The 25,477-nt window shown below is 36.6% G+C and overlaps 1 protein-coding gene across 23 annotated transcripts in view; it reads right to left on the minus strand.

Moving 5' to 3' along the window:
* HDAC9 (histone deacetylase 9) overlaps positions 1-25,477 on the minus strand; it is a 739,528-nt gene that overhangs the window by 311,387 nt on the left and 402,664 nt on the right. The gene's annotated exons all lie outside the window — the stretch shown is intronic.

Raw genomic sequence — 25,477 nt, forward strand, 5'->3', positions numbered from 1 at the left:
GGCAAAATTTATTTACAAATGATTTTTATTTCATTTTTATCTCACCTTTCTCAGTTTATCCTTTTGTGCATATTCTGTTAACATATAGAATACACTGATGTAATGGTACATTTATGTAATTTGGAAAGATATACTTTTACGTCTTTTTATGTATCTATATAATGATTATATACATAAGTATCTGCTAAAATATGTGTATTACCTGTGATAAAAAAAATTGTACACAGTAAGAGTTGAAGAGTAAAGTGTTCCTTCTTATTTTTGTTTTAAATTTTTTAACTTTTATTTATTTTTGAAAGAGTGCACAAGGGGGAGAGGGACCAGAAAGAGGGAGACAGAGGATCAGATTTGAAGGCTCCCACAGGGAGCACAGAGCCCATGGTGGGGCATCAAATTCAGGAACCATGAGATCATGACCTGAGCCAAAAAGAAGAGTTGGTAGCTTAACCCGCTGAGCTGCCCAGCTCAGTAAAAATGCTCAATAAAGTGTTCCTTTTTAAAGTAAATTTTGATAAGGTAGAGGGTACCTTTCCACATCGGGCTCCATTCTGACATTGTGGTATCTACTTGGGATTCTCTCTCTCCCTCTCTCTCTGCCCCTACCCCCCCCCCCAAATAAATACATAAACTTAAAAAAAAAAGACAGGGTACCTTTAACAAATATGTAAGACTGTTTATCATTCCCCATTTCCCATAGCAATGGGCAGTATTTCTGAATTCTAGTGTGCGAGAGTGGCAACTAAGTCCCGGAGAAGCTGGAATAACAAATTTGTTCTCAGCAGCAACAGAAAGCACTCACTATTTCTATACTAACCTTCCAGTTCCTAGTGGTGGCCCCTTGTAGCAGAGGTCGGGATCCAGGTAGGTAAATTACTGCTCTCATGTACTCACTGGTTTCTTCCAGTGAGGGCAGGTCAGTCTCACTCCCTTCTTCTCAGAATCTTCTCATTCCAAACAAGAGTCTTAGCTTAGCATATTATTCATACCATCAGACAATATACAAAAAGGCACAAAGGAAAGGTAAAAATTTATATGTCAAATATTATCCTCATTTTCAAATCGTGAGGAATCTATAAACAATGTGACTCATGAGGCAGAGCTGTGGGTAGATGAACAGTACACAGCTTTCAGGTAAAGCATCACTAGCAGAATCAGAGGGAATTGTTTTCAAATGTACCAGCATTTATATGTGTGTGCAGGGTGAATGTATATGGTATGTGGTTATACCATAATTCTGGATTGAGGCTTAAAGGTTTATTTTAAACTCTAAAACTGAACCTATTTAACAACTTTGTTCCTCAACTAAGTAGAATATTAGTAAAAGTTACTATGTATGTGAAGATTATGTAAATTGTTTCCAATGCATTCATAGATACCCTCAGATATAAGAGTTGTAAGGGGAAAATAATTACTAATGTGGTTACACTATGCCTTTACATCTGTGGTTGTTTTGGAAATGTTTAAGATCCAGCCACTTTGGAGTGCTCTTGGAAAATGACCATTTTAAATCACTTGGGATTTTACTGACTACAGAATACAAAAGAAACCACATTTGAATTTTGAAATTAAATAAGTGGCTAGTCCATAATGAGTAATTTCTTTCACAATAAAAAAGTAAAGAAAACAAGTTATATTTTTGTTCCTTTATTTGCTTTTTAGCTTCTACATTTTACAATTGCCTGTGGAAAAAATTTCAAGAGAATAGATTGAAATCATTTTAATTGCATAACATCCCAGAGGAAGATAGAATTGTGCAATAGTCCTCACTAGCACCCTTTGTTTGGTTGATAGCCAGTGCACAGTGCAGCATGAACAATGGAGCGCTGGTCTAGAAATAACAGCCTGAAGATAAAGGGAGAAAAATAGAGGTTTCGTTTGACTATGATGAATCTCTTGAGCATTTCCTTTATTCCTTCCCTTTCATAATTAGAGTCCAGATATAAAACAAATCATAATGAGAGGAATGACAAGCAATATAAATCATTGCTATTTAAGACACAAGAATTAGATGGATTTATCCTGAATAAGTGTTCTTAGCCTAGGTTCTCTGAAGAATTCTAGCGGGTAAAAAATCCCTGAAATTGTGTCCAAAGTTGCTTGAGTATGTGCATCTGTGAATTTTCTGGACCTGTAATCTGTAGCTTTCATCGGAGGTCCTTAAAAAAATGTTACAAGTCACGGCTGCAAGAAAAAAATGCAGTAGTGGCTTTAATAATGTCCCAATAATTACAACTTTTAGGTTTCTCTATTAAAAAACCAGGTTTTCTTTCTAAATTTTATTTATTTATTTGGGGGAAGGGAGCAGAAAGAGAGAGGGAGAGAGAGAATGTCAAGCAGACTCTGCACTGTCAGTGTGTAGCCCAACACGGGGCTCAAACCCACGGATTGTGAGATGATGACCTGAGCCAAAATCAGGAGTTGGATGCTTAACCAGTTGAGCCACCCAGGCACCCAATAAACCAGTTTTGATGACAGTATGTCCTGAGTGGATTTTTATTTTAAAAACCATGGATTTAAACATATAACAAGGTGGTCAAGTAAGTAGGGTGAGAAATCTTGCAGAATCAGGCATTTAAGTTTTATACCTTCACCTTTCCTCCCAAGAAAACATCTTACTAAACTCAACATTAGGAGAATGCCCATATTTCACTACTAGTCTCCAGATCCAATTGCTTGTGTGCAAATTACCAAACATGTCAAGTTCTAGAAAATGTGTGATTTTATGTCTTTTTCACCATCTCCCAAAACATACACGCGTCAAAGGCAAGATATTCCAATTTTGTCACTGAACTAGAAGCCAATTACTGGTAGCTCCCTTCTAAAATGTTGGGCTAACAAAAAAAGAAAGAGAAAGAATATTGTTTCACCTATATTCCTTCTGGCATTTAACCACAAGCATCCTCTTAAAACAGAAAACTTTCCTCTAAAAATAGAAAAGTGTTTGAGGAAACACACGGCTCAACCTGTAGCCTGTAAGAAACATCTTAAATAAACACTTGTCTCTATAAGTTGGAATGAAATATTGCTGTTTAATCTACAACAAGACCTTTATAATCATAGGACACATTTACTAAGACAAATATAATATAATTTATATATTTACTACTTATATTTACTACTTATATTTACTACTTACATTATATTTACTAATAATCATAGGACACATTTACAAAGACAAATATAATACACCTCAAAATAATTTAATTTTTGAAAGGAATGACTTTGTAAGTATTTCCTCAAACCTAAAAACAAATATCACAAAACAGGCATTGCAATTTAAACAATTCTGTGATGATTTCTTGACTTTGGTGGAATTTAATGAATTGATTAATCTATACACTCATTCACTATATTAAGAGTCTATTAAATGTTAGGCATCATGGTAGCAACCAGAAGATACAATGATGAATAAAACAGATATAGTCACTGCCCTGTGGAGTTTATAGTCTAGTGAGGGGGACAAATATTCATCAGGTATACACAAAAAAATATAAAGAAGCAACTGAGGTAAGGGCTATAAGCGAGTCAAGATAAGCTTCTCCAAGGAAGGGATATTTGGGCCAAAAGATGAAGAATAAGAAGGATTTAAGTTGACATAAAGGAAGAAGAATGTTCCATGTGGAGGGAACAGCATGTTGAGAGTGGGTCTGGTGGTAGGGCATCTGGTAGTTACCCTGAAACAGGTGCAGGTCAGCATGGATATTTATAATGAGAGGAGGCTGCAGGAGCATATAGAGTGAGATTGTACAGAATTTAAATCCTGTCTAAAGAGGCTGAATCTTAATCCTAAAAGCAATGGCAAATGAGTGAGTAGTTTTAACTTCCCAAGAGTTTGGCCTGGGATTGGACATTTAGTGGGGTTGATAAAAACAAATTCATATTTGGAAATGATCGTTCCAGCAGAGTAACTCATATTTTATGTAAGGTGGATAACTTAATATTGATGCACCTTCCTAAACAAACTAAAGTTATTAAAAAGAATATTGGACTCAGAGTAAAAACATCTAGGTTTGTACTCTAACCCTATCATTTTATCATGTGAAAGTTTAGGGGAAATTTACTTAACCTCTCAGAGAATTTTTATAAAATGAAATAATGTGTACCTGATGGGTATTTTTTTCATTAAGAGTAAATGGTATAGCTGCAAAATGACTAATTAGGATTGCTATTTTAAACCTAAATGTTATATATTTTTCTGTATAGGATAAGGCAATTAATCATTAATAAGATGTCATTATTACCAGTGATTTATTTTTTATTAAAAAGTTTTTAATGTTTATTTACTTTTGAGAGAGAAAGAGAGACAGAGGCATGAGCAGGGGAGGGGCAGAGAGAGAGGGAGACACAGAATCTGAATCAAGCTCCAGCTCTGAGCTGTCAGCACAGAGCCTGACGCGGGGCTTGGACTAACAGACTGCCCAGCCAAAGTTGGATGCTTAACCAACTGAGCCACCCTGGCACCCCACCAGTGATTTGTTGTAAAACTAAAATTGAGTCTCTATTAGCAACAGAGTATTGTTGGGTCAATTTTCTACCTTATCACTGGTCTCATGATTGATGTCATAGTCTAAAGATTGTTCAACAGGGTTTCACCATTCTGCAACCACCAATATGGTGCTTCTCAGACTCCATGGTTGTTTAACTCCTTTGCCAGAATTATACACGTTTATTTTTCTTACATAATTTTTATTCTGTTTTACTGAGATTTTATATTGATAATGCTTCTTGTGTTAAAGCCCTGCATAGTTATCAGGATAACAAGACAAAGCTTTCTAAGTCTATTGTCATGTCTCTTATATCTTTTAACAACTGGTTTCTAAAATATTCCTGGTCTTTACCATTATGGCTCAGTACCTGTTATCAGCTCACATATAATACTAATCAGAAAACTATTAACCTTACAGCACTGTTTTAATTAGTAACTTGGCCCACAGTAACCAAAGGGGTACAGATTCTGCTGAGGGATCTCACTAGTTGCCACAAATTGTTGACATCTACCAATAGCCAAATTTGCCTTCATTACACTCACTTCACACAATTATTTCTAAAAGCCATTGCCCACTGAATAGGCATATCAAACTCTTCAGTCCTGCTCTACAACTTTTATTGTTTTAGCCTCAGCATAGATTAACTTCAGCTTATTACACTTTAACTTACTAACTTTAACTAAGTATAATGGGATATCCTATTATTATTATCCTTTTAGGTCTTTGATTTTTTTCACCAAAATATTTTATAGTTTCTGAAAGAGCATAGTGGTTAAGGAGTATGGAATCTAAAACCAGATTGCTTGGATTTTAATTCTACCTCTGTCACCTGTTAGCTTTGTGATTTTGGAGAAATTAATTAAATTCTCTAAAATGAAGATAATAGTATCACCTATGTTTTAAAATGTTCATGAGTGTTGAATTAGTTTATAAATGTACAAATTTTATAACAGTGCCTGCCAAATATCGAACATTATGTAATGTTAGTTGTAGTTATAATGGTTGTCATAAATGACACCAGAGCTTGTCAGTAATAATAGACATTGTTTGGAATTAATTCTTTAAAGTTATAATGTGAAATTAATAATAGGGCGATGTTAATTGCACTTTCATTGAAATTCTTAAAAATATTTAATCAGTTATAGCATTCTTTTTTTTAAATTTTTATTTATTTGTGAGAGATGGAGATACAGCACAAGTTGGGGAGGGGTAGAGAAAGAGGGAGACAAAGAATCCAAAGCAGGTTCCAGGCTCTGAGCTCTTAGCACAGAGCCCGACATCGGGCTCGAACTCATGAACTGTGAGATCATGACCTGAGCCGAAGTCCAGCACTTAACTGACTGAGGCACCGGGCACCCGCATTTGTTAATATTCTGATGGGATATAAGAAGGCCTTTCTATTTTTAGCTTGAAATAACAAACTTAAACTAGTTAGTACTTAAATTGGTACAATGATCATATTGCCTGTGGTAAGAATTTTTTCAGTGTTTGCATCAGAAATGACTATTTTCATAAATTTGAAAAGCTAATGATTCTCAATTTCAAAAAGTTTTCTCAGTTTTCTTCTTACAACCAATCTTCAATAATTCTATCTTCCCTGAGATTGTCCTATTTGTTACACTGAACTGCATTTTAAATGTTTATTGATCTGCATTGATCCATTCCTACCTCCATGAGCATAGACCAATAGATTTATTTTTAAAATCCAAAAGGGGAGATGCCTGGGTGGCTCAGTTGGTTAAGTGTCCAACTCTTGATTTTGGCTCATGAAATCAGTTTGTGGATTTGAGCCCCATGGTGGGCTTTGTGCTGGCAGTGCAGAGCCTGCTTGGGATTCTCTCTCTGCTCCTGCTCACAGGCTCTGCCTTTCTGTCTCTCTCTCAAAAAATAAATAAATAAGGTTTAAAAACAATCCAAAAGGGGATATAACTATAACCTAGTATTAGCAAAAGAAACTTGTAATATCTAAAAAGAACAAACACATAATATAATACTAATATATAATGCTTAGTTATAAGCATTTTAGTTTAAGATCCTATCTGGTATTATTTGGTTTTAGTATAACAGATTTAATTCTGAATAGAATGACACAGACAATGTAAATTTCACTAAAGGAAATTCCTGGCTTACGTGAATGAACATCAGTTTAAAAGTTATTTTAGTGGCACCTGGGTGTCTCAGTCCATTAAGTATCTGACTTTGGCTCAGGATATGATCTCACAGTTGATGAGTTCGAGTCCCACGTTGGGATCTGTGCTGACCGCTCAGAGCCTGGAGCCTGTTTCGGATTCTGTGTCTCCTTCTCTCTCTGTCCCTCCCCTGCTCATGCTCTTTCTGTCTCTCTCAAAAATAAATAAACATTAAAAATTTTAAAGTTGTTTTATCTCTCTGAAAAATATTTAAAATATTATCATGCATTTTTATGCACATGTTATTTATTAATAATATACCAAAATTCCTATTAAGAATGATATTGATAAAGTAAATCTGAAAATGTACAATAAATATAAAGAAGATATTTAAAGTGGTTATATTCAATTGCTGCCGAACTTATTATATTTGATTTACTACATGTCAATAAACACAATATCTAGTGTTAATGGTGTGATTTTTCATCTGCTTAGTTCTTCAGCAAAAAAATAAATAATAATTATCTTTTCATAACTTGCTCATAATTTGTTCACAACTTAGTAAAAGCTAAAATAGTTCTCATTATTAGATGGTGAGTCTATTATTAATTATACCTGGAGATTTTACACCATGCTTCTTAAATATGGGGTTTGAAACAAGGTCAGTGGAGGAGGTCACAATACATGTGGGAGAAGAAGAAAACTGAAAGTCTATTGTTAACCATCTTTAGGAGTTTGAACTTCATTTTGAACGCAGGAAGTACTCATTGATATGTTATAGAAGGTGAAAGAAAATGATTATATTTGCATTTATGGATGGCTTAACATTTCATTTTAGTTGAGTGGGAATTGAAAGACTGGTTGTTGGCAGAGCTGATGAGTCATGACCAGTGGGCCTCTGGCTGAGCTACCAATCCGTCCTTCTGCCTGCTCAATTGTCCCTGAATCTGTTGAACATTTGCTTGGGTTGGTATGAGTTTGCTTTGTGTTTGGTGAAGATAAAAGGAATTCTGGGGGGATATGAAAGAAAATATGGGACAAGATGAGGAATGCAGAGGAGAGAACAAGTCTGCCCTCTGGCCCCACTGAATGGTTATTTAAGCTTTAGGAGGTCAAGCCTTCCAGTAAAAGGTGAAAGACCTGTTTTTGTATGAGATTTAAAGCCCAAGCACTGTTCTTCTGGGCCTTCTGTGGTAAATGGGTCATAAAGTGTGAAAGAGGGCATTTTCTTATTTCTGGCAGAAGAAATCATTGACGAAATGATTGAAATTATTGAAGACTAAAGGGAATGGAGGGCCACTTAGCACTCTGATTATTGTAAAGCTTTGAAAACTTTGGAGGCAACAACCAAAACGTGGGCAGTGGTGGTGGGCATCACAGATCTTGGCAGGAGCTGGTGGTTCTCAAGTAAACATGGATTCATTCCTGAACATATTAGTACTGCAGGGGCATGGAATCAGGCTCTTGGTCCAGAGTTACAGAGTTAAGGATTACCACGGCAGCAGAAGGTGGGTAATTGATGTAAATGTGATCTAATTTTAATCACTGGCCAGATACATGTATTACAAATGAATCCAATGAATCAGACAATTAGAGACAAGCAGGAGACTCTATAGTAATCCGGTTGACACAGCTGGGTGGTCAGACTCAGAACTGCAGTTACGGGTTGAAGAGAAGAAGGACCTACGAGATATTTAGAAGACAGAAACAACATAATGTGATGAATTGGGAATCTCTACTTGAGGGAATTGGGGAGCAATGATGAAAAGCATGGCCTCTGAAATCAGACTGTTTTGTATTTATCACTTAACAGCTGCACGATAGGCAAATTACTTAACTTCTTAAAATCTCAGTTGTCCCATATTTTGAATTTGTAAGTTTTGAATAACAGTAGTATCTAATACTGTAGTATCTAATAGAGATGCCTCTCAAAGTTAAATGAGACGACTCACTTGAAATACCTAGCACAATGCTAGGCACATTCGAGGCATTTAGAACATATGAAAAATCATTAGCAAACCTGCAGAAAGTGTTCAAATTATGAGGAAATCAAATTGTCCATTTTAGGAAGTCCTATTTATATGCAAATGAAACATCCTGTTAGATGAACAGATTTGTTATCGACACTGTTGCCAATATGCTGATTGTTAATGGGTTAATATTCTGAATATTTAGTTACCTTTAGGCTTTGCTTATGCATGAATTTTTCCTACCAGAATATGTTTATATGTGTGTATCTACATGTGTGTATGCATATACCTGTATGTGTGTGTGTGTGTGTGTGTATTTATTACATCTGTACGTGTGTGTGTATATAAGTATATGAAAATAATACCTTGCAAGTAAGATCATAAAATTGCATTCAAATAATTAAATGGATACAAAAGTAACATGAGATGAAAAATTGACAAATTGTGATCACAAATAATAAAAATCCTTCTTCCCTGATATTTCTCAGGAGACAGCTCTGTGTCCAACAGGGTTCTGGCAGAACCATGAGTTAAGTCTTGGGATAGAGTAAGGAATAGAATCACAGAGCAAGGAAGGTGCCCTATTACTTGCATGATATAATCCCTGAAATTCCCCTATTTGCTCTAAATCTGTGAGAGAGAAGAATGAGTCTCTTTTGTTCACCATTAGATGCCCCAGTCACAGGGAACAATAAATATTTGTTAAATTAAACTATAGTATTTGGGGTTCCCAAAATTCTGACTATATTTTAAAATTGTAATCTAGCTCTTAAAAAACATGTAATTTGGGGCGCCTGGGTGGCTCAGTCGGTTGAGTGTCTGACTTCGGCTAGGTCATGATCTCGCAGTTCGTGGGTTCGAGCCCCACGTTGGGTTCTGTGCTGACAGCTCAGAGACTGAAGTCTGCTTCAGATTCTGTCTCCCCCTCTCTCTCTGCCCCTCCCCCCCTCGTGCTCTGTCTCTCTCTCTGTCAAAAATAAATAAACATTAAAAAAATTTTAAAAAACAGGTGTAATTTAACCCATTTTACCAATGAAAAAATTGTTATGTAATATGAAAGTGACTTGATCATGATATATAGCAATTAAATATCTGGAATTGAAAAAAAAAGGTCCAGCATTCTTTGTTGGGAGTCTGTTTTTAACAACTACATTATTTTCTTAATTATATTTCAAATTATACACATGTACCTGTGTGTGTGTGCATGTGTGTGTGTGTGCGTGCGTGCGCACGTGTGTGTAGAGACAGAGCCAGGGGAAGAGAGAGGAGACAGAGTACTTTAATCTACATTGATTTTTTTATTGATTTTATGGGAGTTTCTGTGTTCTGGGAGTTTTCATTGTGCAGTGACCGCCCATACTAGCTGGGATTGTCCTTGGAGACAGCAGCTGACCTACACCTCTGACCTCCATCTGCACTCTCATGCCTAGAATCTTACCTCCCAGTACCCAACTCTTAGCTGAAAGCTCTCCTTATTCTAGTTTTGTCACTCCCTGTCTCCCATTACTGCAGCTTGAGGACCTCATTGTGACTTCTCTTCCCTTCATCCCTCTTCTGGCTTTATTTCTGTCCGTTTCTAGCATAAACTCCATGATCAGTTCCAGGACTCAAAATACCGTTTTTTCAGGGTCTTTCCCCAGATTTGCAACCTTCTCATCAGTCTCACTATTTGTTTTCTTTATTTTTAATGTTACAGACCGCTACTAGAGAAAGCCATAGAGAAACAGCAGTGGGTGCCCTTCATTAAAAATTCAGTCTCAAGCCTCAGCTGGCCTCTCAAGTCAGCCGAACAATCTGTCTATATGTCCCAAGTCCCCTTCCTCCCTCTTTCCCCTTAGCAGCCCTTCCAAATCCCCATCATTCTCTATAAACCCTTGACCCCACTCAGCAAATGACCTCACCTTTTACTTCACAAAGGAAATAGAGGCCAACAGACAGCAACTCCCTCCACTTCCTGCCCCCTCCTCTACATTCTTATCAGCACCCACATCCATCCTTACCTCTTTTCCTCATTTTTCAGTTGAAGCAATGTCTCTCCTCTTAGCCAAGGCTAATCCCACCACCTGTGATCTGGATTCCATCCCTTCCCGCTCCCTCAGGGACATGCTCTATCAATCATCCATGCTCCTGTATCTTCAGCCTCTCTTGGTGTACTGGCTCTCTCCCTTCTACATACAAAATGCTCTCTTTGCTTCCAACTCAAATACACACACACACACACACACACACACACACACACTCCTTTCTACACTCCCATCCTCTTCAGCTTACTGCCAGAACTTTCTCTTTTCTTTCTCAGCCAAGCTTCTTAAAAAAGAAAATCTCCTCTGATTTTAAAAGGAGTACATGCTCATTTTAGAATGTTTGGAGAATAAAGATATTCAAAGAAGAAAATAATAATTGCCCATAATATACACCACCCAAGGATGACAACTGCTAATATTTTGGTTTTGGGGTTTTTTGTAGTTTTGGTTTTCACTCCTTATAAAAAAAATGGGTATCATACTGCATAAAGTTTTGCATCTTTTTTTTTCATTTACTGTGACCATGTTTCCTGTCTCAAATACCCTTCACAAACAGTCTGTTAGTGGTTGTTTATTATTGCATTATAAGTGTAACAATTTAAATACTTCCTTTATTAGACTGTTAGACTGTTCAATTTTTTCCTTCTATAAATAATAATAAACATGCTTCCTGAAGACAAACCCATACTTTTTCCTCTCCTCCTACTCATTAGTCTGCCTAAGACAATCTGTCTTGTACCTCCTTCAGTTGAGATTTCACTCATTAAAGTTACCAGTGACTCTTTACCAATGTTGAAGAGACTTTTCTGGTTTATCTCACTGAGCTTCTTTGAGGTGCTTGACAGTGTAAGCAATTATTTCCTTGAAATAATCTTCAGCTCCGGCTTCCAAGAAACAACATCCCTACTTTCCATCTTTCTAGGTCTTCCCTGTCATCCCCTTTGCACGTTCTTCTTCCTGGTCTTGCCTTTGAAAATTGGCTTCACTGGAGCTCCATCCACAGCCCTGGACTCTATTTCTACACTTTGTTCCTGGGGGTAACCAGTGACTCATCCTTCATTCAAAATGCTGGTGGTTTCCAACCTGTGCGCCCAGCCTGGCTTATCTCCTCTGGGGAGGCTTTTCTACCTCTTAGTCAAGCTCTCTGAATTCTTTTTCCTTTTCTAAGCTCTTGTGAATCCTATACCTAACTCTATCATGGCATGCACTGCTTTTATTTTAAACTGTTGGTGACTTGCCCTTCTCTTTCCAGGGACTCTAAAGCTCAGTACTATTGACATTTGTGTCAAATAATTCTTTGCTGTGGGGCTCTGTCCTATGTTGGCAGGGCGTTTAACATCTTTCATTTCTATCAACAAGATGTTATTAGCAATCCTCCAAAAATGTTATCATCATAAGTTTCTGAAGATTTTGTCAAATTCCCCTAAATACAAAATCCCCCAAGTAGCAAACCACTGTGTTAACCTGGGAGTTTTGTGAGGGTAGGACCTGTGTATTCGTGTCCATTCCAGTGTCCAGCATGTAAATGATGTCAAAGAAAAATAAAAATTAATAGGAACAGGTTGTTGTTTTTACAAAAATATTCCATTTTTATTGTCAACCATCAAGCAAATATTATATTACTAACAAGTTTCCTTGACCCATGATAGGTATTAAAAATCAACAAAGTCCTTAAACTCAAGGAGCTTACAATTTGGGAGGAAATAAGTGAGTCAGATATGCAATCAGCATGCATATGGGAACTTAATTATACAAATGAAATGGTTCAGTTTTGCTGTGGCACTTTGGAAATTTTGTTACTGCTCCAGGACAAGAAAGCAAAAAAGGAAAATGTTAAGAGGAGCCAGACCTTTTACCACATATGAACAAAAGACCTGATTGGCACAAAAGCAAGAGAGATGGGGCATTTGCCACTCATATGGGAAAGACTGGGGACAGGTTTCAAACAGATGGGTCAGAATCTAGGTCTTTAAGGACACAAGTCTGCTCACACATAAAGTAGATTATTTCTTTCAATGATAGGTTTAATTTAGCTACTGACTATAGGTTCATGTTTTGTTCCAGTAAAATATGTTATATTGTCTACAATGTTTTCAATTAATTTAATTTTTATATAATCGTGGATGTATGTGTTCAGTTAACCATTGGAATACAAGATGCAGACCTATTTAGATAAGTAGATGTGAGCAAATGGTTGTTCTCAATGGTAGCAACATGCTTTCCCAGTTGTTCTCAATGGTAGCAAATTTTGCTCCTCAAAGGATATTTGACACTGTTGAGACACTTTTGGTCGCCCAACTGGTGAGGAGGTAGGGAAGTGTGCCATTGGCATGTAATAGGTAGAGGTGAGAGATGCTGCTAAAATACTAAAATGCACAGGAGAGCCCCACACAACAAAGAATTATTGGGCTGACATTTTGGAATGTCAGTAGTGCTGAGATTGGAAAATCTTCATTCTTATGGATCCACAACACCAATTAGCACATTAAAGGATCTAGACTCCTGCAGATAGGTAGATAGATGATAGATAGATAGAGAGATAGATAGATAATAGATAGATGATAGATTTAAATTTAAAATTTATTCATTTATTTATTTAATACCTTTAAAAACAAGATCTCACTAGATTATTTTACTATGAACCCTGACTATATATTAGGTATATTGGGTAAAACATATTGATTAAAATTAAAATATATATTAAAATTAATTTTACCTATTTCTTTTTATTTTTTTAATGTGACTACTACAAAATATAAAATCATGTATGTGGCTTTCATTATATTTCTGCTGGATGACACTTATCTATCCATTTCCTCATATCAATAAAAAAAAAGTATTCCACTTCCTGTAAAATATTGAAAATCTTTGTTAACCAGTGTTAATTGATATTTTACTCCTTTCCTCCCCAATCTTAATTTATTGTAATGTAGATTAGTAATTACTTGTTGGTCATAGGTAAGCTCTATGGGCTTTTAGAAAAATTATTATCCAATCTGTGTATATGCAAGAGAATAGCTCTCCTGACGTTCATATGTTTAAAGTCAGATTTAGCGTTTCAGCAGCTATTGAAATCACTAATATGTTTAGACTTTGAGCAAATTCTTGACTCTATCATTGCTCCAAATCCTCTTTTTCCCTCTTTTTGAAATAACTAAAATGACTAGAATATCAAGTTCAAAGCAGATGAGAAAGTCATTTGAGAATATCCATTTGTCACCCACAGATGTGGCTGTGGGTATCAATGAGAATGTGTCATTCACATACATTCAAATACATTCACATGCATTCAAATACGGTTAGCTAGTTAGAATCACAATATTGGAGGAAAAATGGATGGCAATAGAGTTTTATATAGTATGGAGAATGCTGGGAGAATGCTGAATCCTAAAGTCACAAAAGGTAAGGAAGGGTCCACAATACTTCTAGTATTCCTAACCAAGGGAAGGCCAAAATCTTCCCAAATCAAAAGTGTGGAGGAAGAAAAATGTGAACAAAAGTTAAAACAGCATAGGAGCTGCAACTTTGTGAACCAAAGACTCCTTTTCTGTGTGTGGCCAGTTAAACCTTGCTAAGGCTGTGCTTGCAGGCAGGCCGGGCAGAGCACACAGGTGTCACTGGGTCTTAATTCCAGCAAGGACACTTCTGTGCTCTCAAGAGGATTTAACGGATGACACTTGCATGGTAGCAGGGAATGCTTCTAGTTTTGAAGGGCTGTTTTTGATATTGTTTCTCTTTCAGCCACCCTCTTCCCCAGCCCAGGAGTGGCAGGGATGCCACATTAGTCAAGGCAGGACAAGGTCAGCGCTTGGCCTAAGATCTGGTTGTGGGAATATGCAAAAGGAAGTGGCTAAAATTAGTAATGGACTGAATGTGTGCCAGTGTTGTGGAGAAAGGGGAGAGAGTGGAGGAGCAACTCCAGATGATATTTGTATTGTCCTGTCTGGGGGAAAAAATAGGAATATAACACTCCCCAGGTAGGGGGAGGAGGGGTTGGGGGAGTGGACATTACAGTTTTCTTCACCCCTCTTTTTTCAGACTTGTCAGCTAATTTCATTGCGTTGCTTTCTCCCCAGCTTTTCCAATTTGGACTCCTTTGTAAACATGTTATATTTCATGTGTTTGCTCACTATGTCTTAAAAAACTGAATAACATTGAAAAGATGGAATTGGGAACAAACTAGTTTGTGCCTCAATGTAGAAAAGTGGGCAAGATATTCAGGACAGAGAAAAACTAGAGAAATTCAACATAGATTTCCTCTAACATATCTTTGTCTTCTTAAAGATCAGTTATTAATTTGCACAATTGGACATCTGAAAATGGACTTTTCCCCTTATCATGACTTTTGATGTATTTTATTTAATTTCAAAAATTAATTCTTTGGGAGAACTGTGCATCCTGATACATGAATATGCATGATGGAAATAGGAAGTCAGGGACATAATCACATTATACCTTACAAAATACCATAACACCTTTAAGTTTTTGGTTTCCTCTGAGCTTCTGTTCAGAAATAAAATATTTTAAGTATTATTTTATATTGGATGAATTAGAAAATCAGAATTGTGTTCCTTTCGTTATAGAAAAAATATGATATACTCTGGTATATCTGGTTTTCTTTGATTCAATTTAGAGAGGTTTTGGAAAGAATAAAATGAAACAGGTTTTGAAGAAGAGGTCACTGAAACAGATGCTATCTACCATAAAATATTTAATATTTTCTTGAATTTTTAAAGCATTTGTCATTCAAATGGATTGAGTGTAGGATTCATATAGTATGTGTGGATTTCAAAATATGTAATTGTCATTCAAATGGAATAAGTTTGGGATTCATATAGGATGTAAGGATTTCAAAAGATGTAATTTTTCCTTACTCTCGTAGCAGGAAGTGCATACCTTATAAACGGATGTTTAAAGTTAGGCAATCGCTTACTAAATGTTAGGACAAAACCATAGTTTTGGTTGCAAAGGGCAAAATGTGGACAGAGATTTTTGATAAATGTCAGAGTGAAATGTTAATTCTAATTGTTCTGTCGAGTTGTCCTTGATTTGTGACAAGTCTGTTACTATGCAGATTTCCGAGCTGCCATGGCCCATGCAAGGATTTTACCCTGTGAAGTTACCCAGATACACCGTCTTCTCCATCTCACCTCTTTATTCCTAATTAGCGTGTCCCTGGGTTCTCTCAGAGTAGCATTATGGTTGTCCTGAAGTGTTTTTGATTTGGACTCTGACAAATTAAGCCATCCAATGTTTAGCAAAAGCACAAATTTAAGTCACAGAATTGGTAAACCCTTACAGGTGGCATCCCAGACAGTCGCCGACTTTCATCCTGCCCACCCTGTCCACTTGCTGCAAGCACCAGTGTATCTGTAAACTCACTTAAAGTTTTGGCTTTTGTGTTTTAAGTTCTCATTATGGTCCCATACTGCCTTTTCCCTGAAGTAATAATGGCACTAAGGTTAGGCAGCGCAATCCAGTCTATCAGTGTGCACTGAAATTTAGCAGCGTCTCTGAAAAAGTAGACACTGGAAAATTGGAGAGGAGGAAAGAACCACGGAAAGATAGGTCTGATGCTGGTGCCAACAGCCTGTCCCTTTTCTTGGGCCAGCGACATTCAGACTAACCGAGAATCACATCTCCGTCCTCACTCCCAAATTGTCTAACGCGCAACTTCTCAGGAAGGTTTCAATTGCTAAAGAGGAAAAGGGGAGAAGGGAAGGCAACCAACACTGAGACTTTCTATGTGCCCTTTGAGTTGCTGCCTTTTTTATTCCACATTATCCCTATGGAAGCACAGAAAATTAGAGGATTTTGTTCACGGTGACACAGTAATTAACAGAGTCAGAATTTTAATTCAAGTCTGTCTCCAAGACACATGCTCCTTTTTTTACATACTCTCAGATAGATTTATGGGAAATCATATTTACACAAAATCATAAATATGTGGGAATCTACAATATCTTTGGATATCTTATGGATATTCCCTATCTATTTCATATATGAACTAGGCATGTTACTGGGGGATGCCTTTACCTACAAATTACCCAGGATTCTGCCTTCCCAAGATGAGATGACTGTAATTGATTCTGATTTTTAAAAATTACAATTTTGAGGGGCAGCTGGGTGGCTCAGTTGGTTAAATACCTGACTCTTGTTTTTGGTTCAGGTCATGATCTCCGGTTCATGGGTTTGAACCCTGTGTCTCGCACAGCCTTTTTGTGATCCTCTCTCTCCCTCTCTCTTTGCCCCTACCCTGCTTGTGCTTGCTCTCTCTCTTTCTCTCTCTCAAATTAAATAAATAAACTTAAAAATTTTTTGAAAAAGCATTGCATTTTCTGTTGGGCAAAACATACAATATTTTTATGCATATTCTATATCTAAGAGCTGCTAATAAAATCATTTACCATTTAGAACCTGCCTTCATCTAAAACAATGTGAAAATGCTAATCAGTTGAGTTTCATAGTACTAATGTATAGTAAATTGTTGTTTTTTTAAACAGATGACATAACAGGATAAATTTCTGTGATAAATAAGAGAACTTAAAAAATGTCTTTTTGGCATGCCAGATCACAGTTGTGTTAAAACACATGTATTAATTATTCTCATACATATCTCAAGTACCTAGAATGATAGGCCAAAACTAGGAGACAGTCTTGTTCTCTCACAGGGTTGGGTTTTTTGTTTTGCTTGGCTTTGTTTTTGCTTAAAAAAACCCAAACAAACAAACAAACAAACAAAAAACACACTTGTTTTGTTTCTTTTCAAACACACTATGCCTTGTTTCTTTTCAAAAACAAATTTCTATATATTTAGGTTTATTGATCTCAACTTAAGTTTTGCAGAAACATAAATATAAAAATTATTAAAAACTTAAAATTAGGTGCTGTATTTATCTAATTGAAATGTGTTTCAGAAATTAGGGAGATGATGGTGTTATAAATGTAGCAGTAAGGGCCACAGTGAATCATTCCTTCCTCTGTACATGCCCTCCCATGTGCAGTAGTCTGCTCCCACAAAGTAGTCTCCTCCCATGGTGACTCTGACCTTGGACATTTGATGTGCTTTGACCAATGAGATGATTAATAGCAAATGAGAAGCAGACACTTGAAAAGTACTTGCCCACTGGGGCATGCCCCTCCTGGTTCCTAAGAACCTGTTGTGCCTCACAGTACGAACAAACCAGGGCTAGTCCCCTGGAAGATGAGACCGTGTACAGAGAGGCCCCAGGCTTCTCACCTATGCCAGCTTTCCCAGAGGAAAGGTGAAGGAGACCATCCTAGACCATTCAGCCCTAGCTGAACTGGATTAGAACAGAGGAACCACTAGATGATCAACAGATTCATGAGAAATCATTCATGTTTATGGTTTTAAGCCACTGTGTTTTAAGATGGTTTGTTACAGAGCAAAATGTAACCAACTCAATACTGTTCCTCCAAAAATGTAAATATAAATCCAACTAAGTCTGAAAGTGATTGAAAACTATTGCTGACTCACAGAGCTAAGTGTTAGCTTCACTCCTAATCTCATCTTAATAAACAAATCAGCTATCTCCGTTAATTTCAGGAAACTAAATTCCAACAAGGCAATCCCACCATCACTAATCTTCCTGCAAAAGGCTGCAAGGGACAATAATGGTTTCAAGTAATGTCAAATTAAGACAGTAAAGACAAGGCAACTCATTCATAGGACTACTTGTGTCTCACAGAAATGCAAAGGCTTCAAAAATACTCTCTGCATCTCTCTTTCTCTTACATACACACACACACACACACACACACACACACAGCGGTGCAAGTAGAGGAAACATTCACATTCCCTAGTTGCTCTAAGACTTCAGAAGTTTCAGAACTGTATGTTTCCAAAAAGGAGACTTTTTTTTCTTACAGGATCCAGTGTAAGGACAAGCTTGCTTGTTACACTGTCACCATCATCTGTGAGACTATTTTCTTAAGTAGGTTCCTTTTAAGGTATTCTGCCTATTCCAGAAAAACATAGTTTTGAAGAACTTTTAGTAACCTGAAACAAGGCTAATGTGTAGAAACATGTATAGAAAAAAAAACTACAGGATTTTACATTTAGTATGAATTCAATTTTGTAAAAACCCTGTATGTTTTATATATAAAATAAGCAAAAATAAAAACTTTTGAAACATGTTTACCCATTATAGTAAAGGACTTTATAGGTATATGATATTTTTATTTTCTGGTTTTAATCCTCAGTAGTATTAAAATGTATATAAATATATAAAACATAAAATAAATTAACATAATCTTGAAATCAATGGAGGAATATCTTAACATGTAAAATAATATTCTAAGAATCATTTAGAAAAAAGTAATCCAGAAATTTATATCAAATTATAGATGATGGACATTCCCAGGAGTGAGTGGGTGTTCATTACAATAGTAAAAGCATGTACAGATTTTGTGTAAACAAATAAATTAATTGATAAATGAAATTGCACACCATATAAATACTTGTAAATTTTCTAATCATGATCTTCTATACTGATGTTTTTTAATATACACTTCTTACTTGCATTAAGAATCCTTCATTAAAAACATATCAAATTGCTTCACAGTTTTCCTTGGTATTTTACATTATTTTTGTCCCCATCCCACTGCATCTTTCTCTCTTTGCAGATTCTAATGCATAGATAAGGTAAAAAAATATTACTTAAAAGCAACACATTCAATCATTGGAATGTTTGTAAATGTTAACCATTACCTAGACTTTCAGTCTAAGCCAGTACCCTAGGAATCCATCCACGCAGTCCCTCACCCCACTATTGACTATCCAGAACATTTAAAACATAATGGTGCTGAGAAATGCAATTTTTGAAATAAGGCATGGATCAGAAGTCTGGGGCCTCAGTGGCTGCCCCTGTTGACCCAGTTACAGGACAGAATCTGCATATTTAAGATTCCTGGATCACTACAGTGCTGTTCATTTCTGTGTGCTTTTCAGGTCTTGTAGAGTAACAGATCCTGAAGATGAATTCTTGTGCACTGTTCAAAAGTAATATTCCCCAAAGGTAAAAATGGGAAGTTTACTTTTTCCTGCACACAGGATGACTTAAAGAAAGTTGCTGCTAACATTTTTGGCCTTACTACATATCAGAGAGTACCCTTTCTTACTGGAATATTTTGCAAACAAAACATGACTTGGATGTAAGAATAATGAATATTATAACAGAAAAAAAAAACGAAATTGGAGTCGCCTCCTCCCTGAATGCAATATCCACCTATTACTGACCACTGTGACCTTTCTGGGAAAAGGCACTTCCATTGGACAGGGCAGTGGCCGCAAGGCAGCAAAACACCACTCAGAGTAATTCTTTACAGATGCCAGGAACCGGAAGTTTCAAGGGGAAAAATGAAAGCCATTCACTCTTCCAATGACATAGGCCTTTGATACCACAAAGCCATTTGGGCTCAGAGCTCCAAGGTCAGGAAGGCACGTAAAGATTGGTGATTAGAGAAATACTATATCAGCAAAGTGTGGCAAGCTATTAAAAGAAACTATAGCTTTTATGATTGTGTCGCTGAAGCTCCCCAGGGCTATTTGTATTAGATATTGAGTTAAGCATAACTTATTTAGTCCCAGCATTCCAGAAAACATTTTGATGTCAGCTACTGCAGGAAAGTAAACACAAAGCAAAGGAGGAAACAGAGCTGATCTCAAACAGATAAAAATGGCGTAATTTAATTTTCTGAACCCGGGCGTTTTAGAGCATTAAGAATGAGGAATTTTAGAAGGTCCTTTCAACTTGAAAAATAAAGTTTACTTAGGCATTTGGTGGAGGGGGAGAGAAGGAGCACAGAGCTTACACTATCAACTTGTTGAGCATGTATTAATTTCCAATCAAAAATATTTTTGATATACTTAGTGAACTGCTGCTCCCAGGGTTATAATCTGTGAGTAGGATAATGGATAAGTTTCCCCCTGCTCCCATGACTTAATAATCACACAATTTTTGTTTACACATCATCTCCCAGCAGGTCTAATTGTAGCATTATTCACGATATTGGTTCATAAGGTGTTTAGCATTCACCGTACACTTTTACGACTGCCTTCAAAATTATTTTTTTCTAACACGAGGCTTTAACACTGACCACACTCACCATGTGATATTCAACCCTAAAATGAAAATGCTGGCAATGATAAGCATACCAAAAAATCTGTTTAATTCCATTTGAACCAGAGAAAGGAATGCTTGAGTGCTGACTCCTACCTCATGCCAAGATCCCTGAGAGGAATTTCCTTACAGGCCCTATGAAGACTGAGCAAAACTTGGTGACTCAGGGGACAGATTAATAGGTATCTGAAAACATTAGGATATCAGTGTCTGAAGGACTGACCACTTTAAACAGTCTTAATATAGATGGCACCACAGAAAGGAATTGGAGGGGGACATTTATACCTAAAACTTTACATGTTATCCGAAAGAAGAAACATTTGCCATCTTTTCAAAACATCAAGGTAATTAGAGAAAGAGAGACAGAGAAGGAAGGAGGGAGAGAGAAAGAACTAGAGAGAGGGAGGGAGGATAGAGAGGGAGGAGAGAGAAGTGGGGAGGGGGAAGTAGAGAGATACAAAGAAAGAGAGAAAAGAAGGAAACTTGGAAAAATGTTAAGTCCTTGCTTCTGGGTAGTGGGCTTATGGGTGATTGTTATACTTCTCTGTTTTTGCCAAATCTTCTGCAAATACTATGGCACCCTTCTGATTGAAAAAATGAAAGAGGAAGAAAATACACGAATGAGTAGGACAGCACATAGGTCTCTTATGTAAAAGACATGCCAACGATTCCTTCTCTCATGGGCTAGGCCTTGCCATGATGAATATCTGCTTTGACATAATCTCAGAGAAGCTGCTCTAGGATTTACAGTCTGCTGAAGGGGAGCTGCTAGACCATTTTCAGAAGGATATTCTTCCATGTTCAGTTTTTGGGACTTTGCATTCCTCTGGCAATCTTGTACTCTTCGCCTACCTCTACGAACTTGCATTTGTGTCTTCCCTAGCAAAGGAACTCTCCTGGTTTGTTTTATTCGTTTCTCCCCCAGAGTTGTTTTCATTTGTTTGTAGGAAGAATGATAACTCCAGCAAATATTTTGTAATCATATCTCTTGCCCAAAGCTGATAACGTTCCATGAACATGTGACTATCACCATTGCCACTGTCTGTTTGACTTGATCATTGCCTGTGCCAAATGGTTGTTAAATGTTGTGAATGCCATCTGTAATTGTGCAGCCATACAATTCCTTATTCAGGTAATCATAAGAATGACCTCAGGTTTATCATTATAGTGGTTATAGAACCATTATATAGCCACACAATATATAATATGCTCTATTATACTATGCAAGAATCAGCATAGAATTATAGTTATGGAAATATGCAACTATAACATTGTTTTATAATTTGTGGTGAAGTTTAAGATAATCTTATTACAATTTTGCAGACAATCTATTTCAGTGATTAGTTTGAAATAAATGGTTTAAAGAAATTATCATTTTGGAATACCATGTAAACATAGCCAGTGAATGGTCACCACCTGACTGAAAAATAGTAAGGAAAATCTAAAAAAATGATATTAAAGGTAAATGCAACCTATCACATTTAACTATATGTTTCATTAGGCAGTATATGTTAGGAGAAAAGATGTTATAGATCCTAACTTTCAAAAATAAAATTACAGTTTGAGTGCACTCAGCAAAATAGTCACATGTGAAATACAGAAACATTTTACTATCTAGGTACAATATATGCCAAATACTAACCAGAAAATAAATAAAAATGTGAGAGGCGACTGATTTTTCTTAAAAAAAAAAGAAAGAAAGAAAGAAAAAGAATAAGGAACAATTCTTAAGGTTGTGCTTCTCTGATTTTTATTTTTTTTGGTTGCTGTTAAGGAAAGTTCAGGTAAGGATAAGCTCCTGTTGGATAGTCATAAACCAACCATTCATTCTAAATTCAGAATGCTAAGGAACACAAACCTGACCTGACATCAAGGTAAAAATAAATCCTGTATCTTTAACATTGGCAACATTTTGAAAACACCAGAGAAATTATCAAGCAAACTGTTCATTCTTTTACCATTGCTCTCCAAGTCCCATTCTGGCCACTGAAAGTGTCACTAGTCTAGGGGCACCTGGGTGACTCGGTGGGTTAACACTCTGACCTCAGCACAGGTCATGATCTTATGGTTCGTGGGTTCTAGCCCCGCATCGGGCTCTGTGCTGACAGCTCAGAGCCTGGAGCCTGTTTTGGATTCTGTGCCTCATTCCCTCTCTACGCCTCCCCTACTCAAGCTCTTTCTCTGTCTCTCAAAAATAAATAAATGTTTAAAAAAATTTTTTTAAAAAGGAAGTGTCATTAGGCTGTATAACAGGCTCCTTCTGTGTATCTCAGGGGAAGCATACGCTTTTAAAATCAATCTACTAAAATGTTAAGTAAACGTGGATTGTATCATGTAAACATAATCCTCATCTATTGTTGAAAATTTTATGATGATATTGTTAAATATCATGGCAGAAAAGATAGGGAAACACAAAGCTCCCCCATAATTTCAATATTTCCTCTGTGCATTTTCTCATGTTCCCTCCACAAAGAGTCCATGTACAGACATGAAAAGATTTTTTTCTAACTTGACCGGTAGCCCAAGGTACATCTGCAGATGTAATTGCTAATGATGCTATCACTTTTGCTCTTTCACCCTATGGGACACCTGTTGACTTGCCAGACTGAGTTTCCTCCATTCATCTTGATTCAAGAGATCCATTCCCAAGAAGTACTAAAATGTGTGACTTTGTTTAGAATTATACTTATGCCTCACTTATGTCCTTGGTAATCCCATACAGCAACCTTCAAACTAAATACTACTTAGCTTCTTTAGATAAAGCATCAAGAAAGTTCAGGACTTTAATAACAATAGAAACAAAATGTCACCCCCATGCCTACGTAAATTAGGGAAAACAAGGAGTAGAAGGAAGGATATACTGAACATATTTTCTTTTATTAATACTTTTAAATTGCACAGAAACCTTCCCAAGGGTAAGGCCTCTTTGAAGATAAAAGCCCATTTGCATAAACTGAAGGGGCCTCTTTAATGCAGTTTTCATTATCTTGACTCCAAAGTGACTGATGTCAAGATCAAGGGAGTCAATCAGGGCAGATACACTCCAGGACACCATAGAGAAATAAATCAACCCATCCTCTCCACTCAGGAGAGTGCCGCTCCACGAAGGGGATTTGTGAATCTCCTTTCTGAAGCAGGAGGCCAAGTTCCATCATTGTGAGACTGACTCTCATCCCTCAGAAGTCCCTCATTCTTTACGTTAATTGGGGTCCCCTGCGTCAGTTATCTAATAGTCTAATGAAGTTTGGAGATAAACCAGTTCTTGACCATTTCTTGCCCTCTGAACACTCCCAGGAAACTAACCCCATCCAGGCTTTTATCTCCTTATGTTAAAGAGAGAAAATTAACTCTGAAGAAAGTGACACTGCAGCCCCTTGGGTGGTGAATATGGTATGGGTCTTCTTGTGAGCAGAGAGAGGCAAAGAAAGGAGAAATCATCAGAGCTCATTAGATTCTTTGTGACAATTAATCCTTTGCCTTCCTCAGTCATTTTCTCCCATCTGCAATGGCACTTTGGCTATGGAGTGTCTGTTTGCCTTTACTTTGAAAAATAAAGCCTTTACTTCTTAATTTGGCCTCTGTTACCCAATTTATTACATGATGCAGTAGGTCTACCCAGTCATGGTAGGTGTAGGCGAATTTAAAATGTCATCATTTGGTCTTTGTTTCACAAGCTTGACTTAGTGCTGTTTTCACTTGCAAAATACAAACGTGAAAACTATAATTTATTATGGTACTAGCAATTCAAGATGTTTTGCTTGGATCCTATGTGTGCAATTGGTTACCAACATTCCAATCTGTTTTGCTTTAGTTGGCTACTAGTTTACTACCCTCAATTTCATTCTCTAAATCTGTGTTTAAAAAGAGTTTAACAACATTTTGATTCTGTTTGGAAATGTAGTTATGGGTTCCCCTCACTGATGCATAGGAACATTTTAAATGTGGTTAGTAAAATTTCATTTTATGGCAGATGACAAGATGCAAATTACTTATTTAGTGATTCCTTAATTTTACACATACTATTTTATTACAGTAAATATCAGAGGCCGGGTCACTTCAGGAGTGTATGAAGAGGTTATTTCAATTACACACATTGGAATGGCCTTGAAATTTCAGTCTCCTTGAAGTCTGCATCACGTAACTAGAAGAATCGGCCTCCCTGCTCTATGAGCAGCCCCTACTGGACAACTAATCAATTTGTGCTGCTGTTAGACTAGAAGCATCCATTCTTTCCCATTCTTCTCCTTCTCCCTCCTCCCTATGCTGGTGGGGGTGGGGGGAGAGGATTTTTTATTTTTCTCTTTAAAAGTAAGCTATGTTACTTTCTTTTCTAATAATGAACATTTAGTTGAAAGAGTTGCACCACATAATCCTATAAAGACATATTGACCTTCTGAAAATTGAATGGTATTATGCTTTCTCAGTAATTCAATTAGAATTCTTAAATTGAATCTCTTCTCCCATTAAAAACAATTTCTTGTACATAATAATAAAATAATCTTGTTAGTTTTAATGTATGAATCCTAATAACTATTAGGAATATGTTGCAATAGGCTAAATAGAAATAAAGATATATTTGACTGATTTGGTTGTCTCTCTTTTTACAAATTAGTATCAGATATGACCCTTGTTGCTACATATTGTTTCCTATGGGTGCAAGGGCCTTAATAATATCTAAGTTGATCTTGTTTTCATTCTTAGCTATTATATAAAAATAAACTAGTT

Source organism: Acinonyx jubatus, chromosome A2, assembly GCF_027475565.1.
Source record: "Acinonyx jubatus isolate Ajub_Pintada_27869175 chromosome A2, VMU_Ajub_asm_v1.0, whole genome shotgun sequence".
Lineage (NCBI taxonomy): Eukaryota > Metazoa > Chordata > Mammalia > Carnivora > Felidae > Acinonyx > Acinonyx jubatus.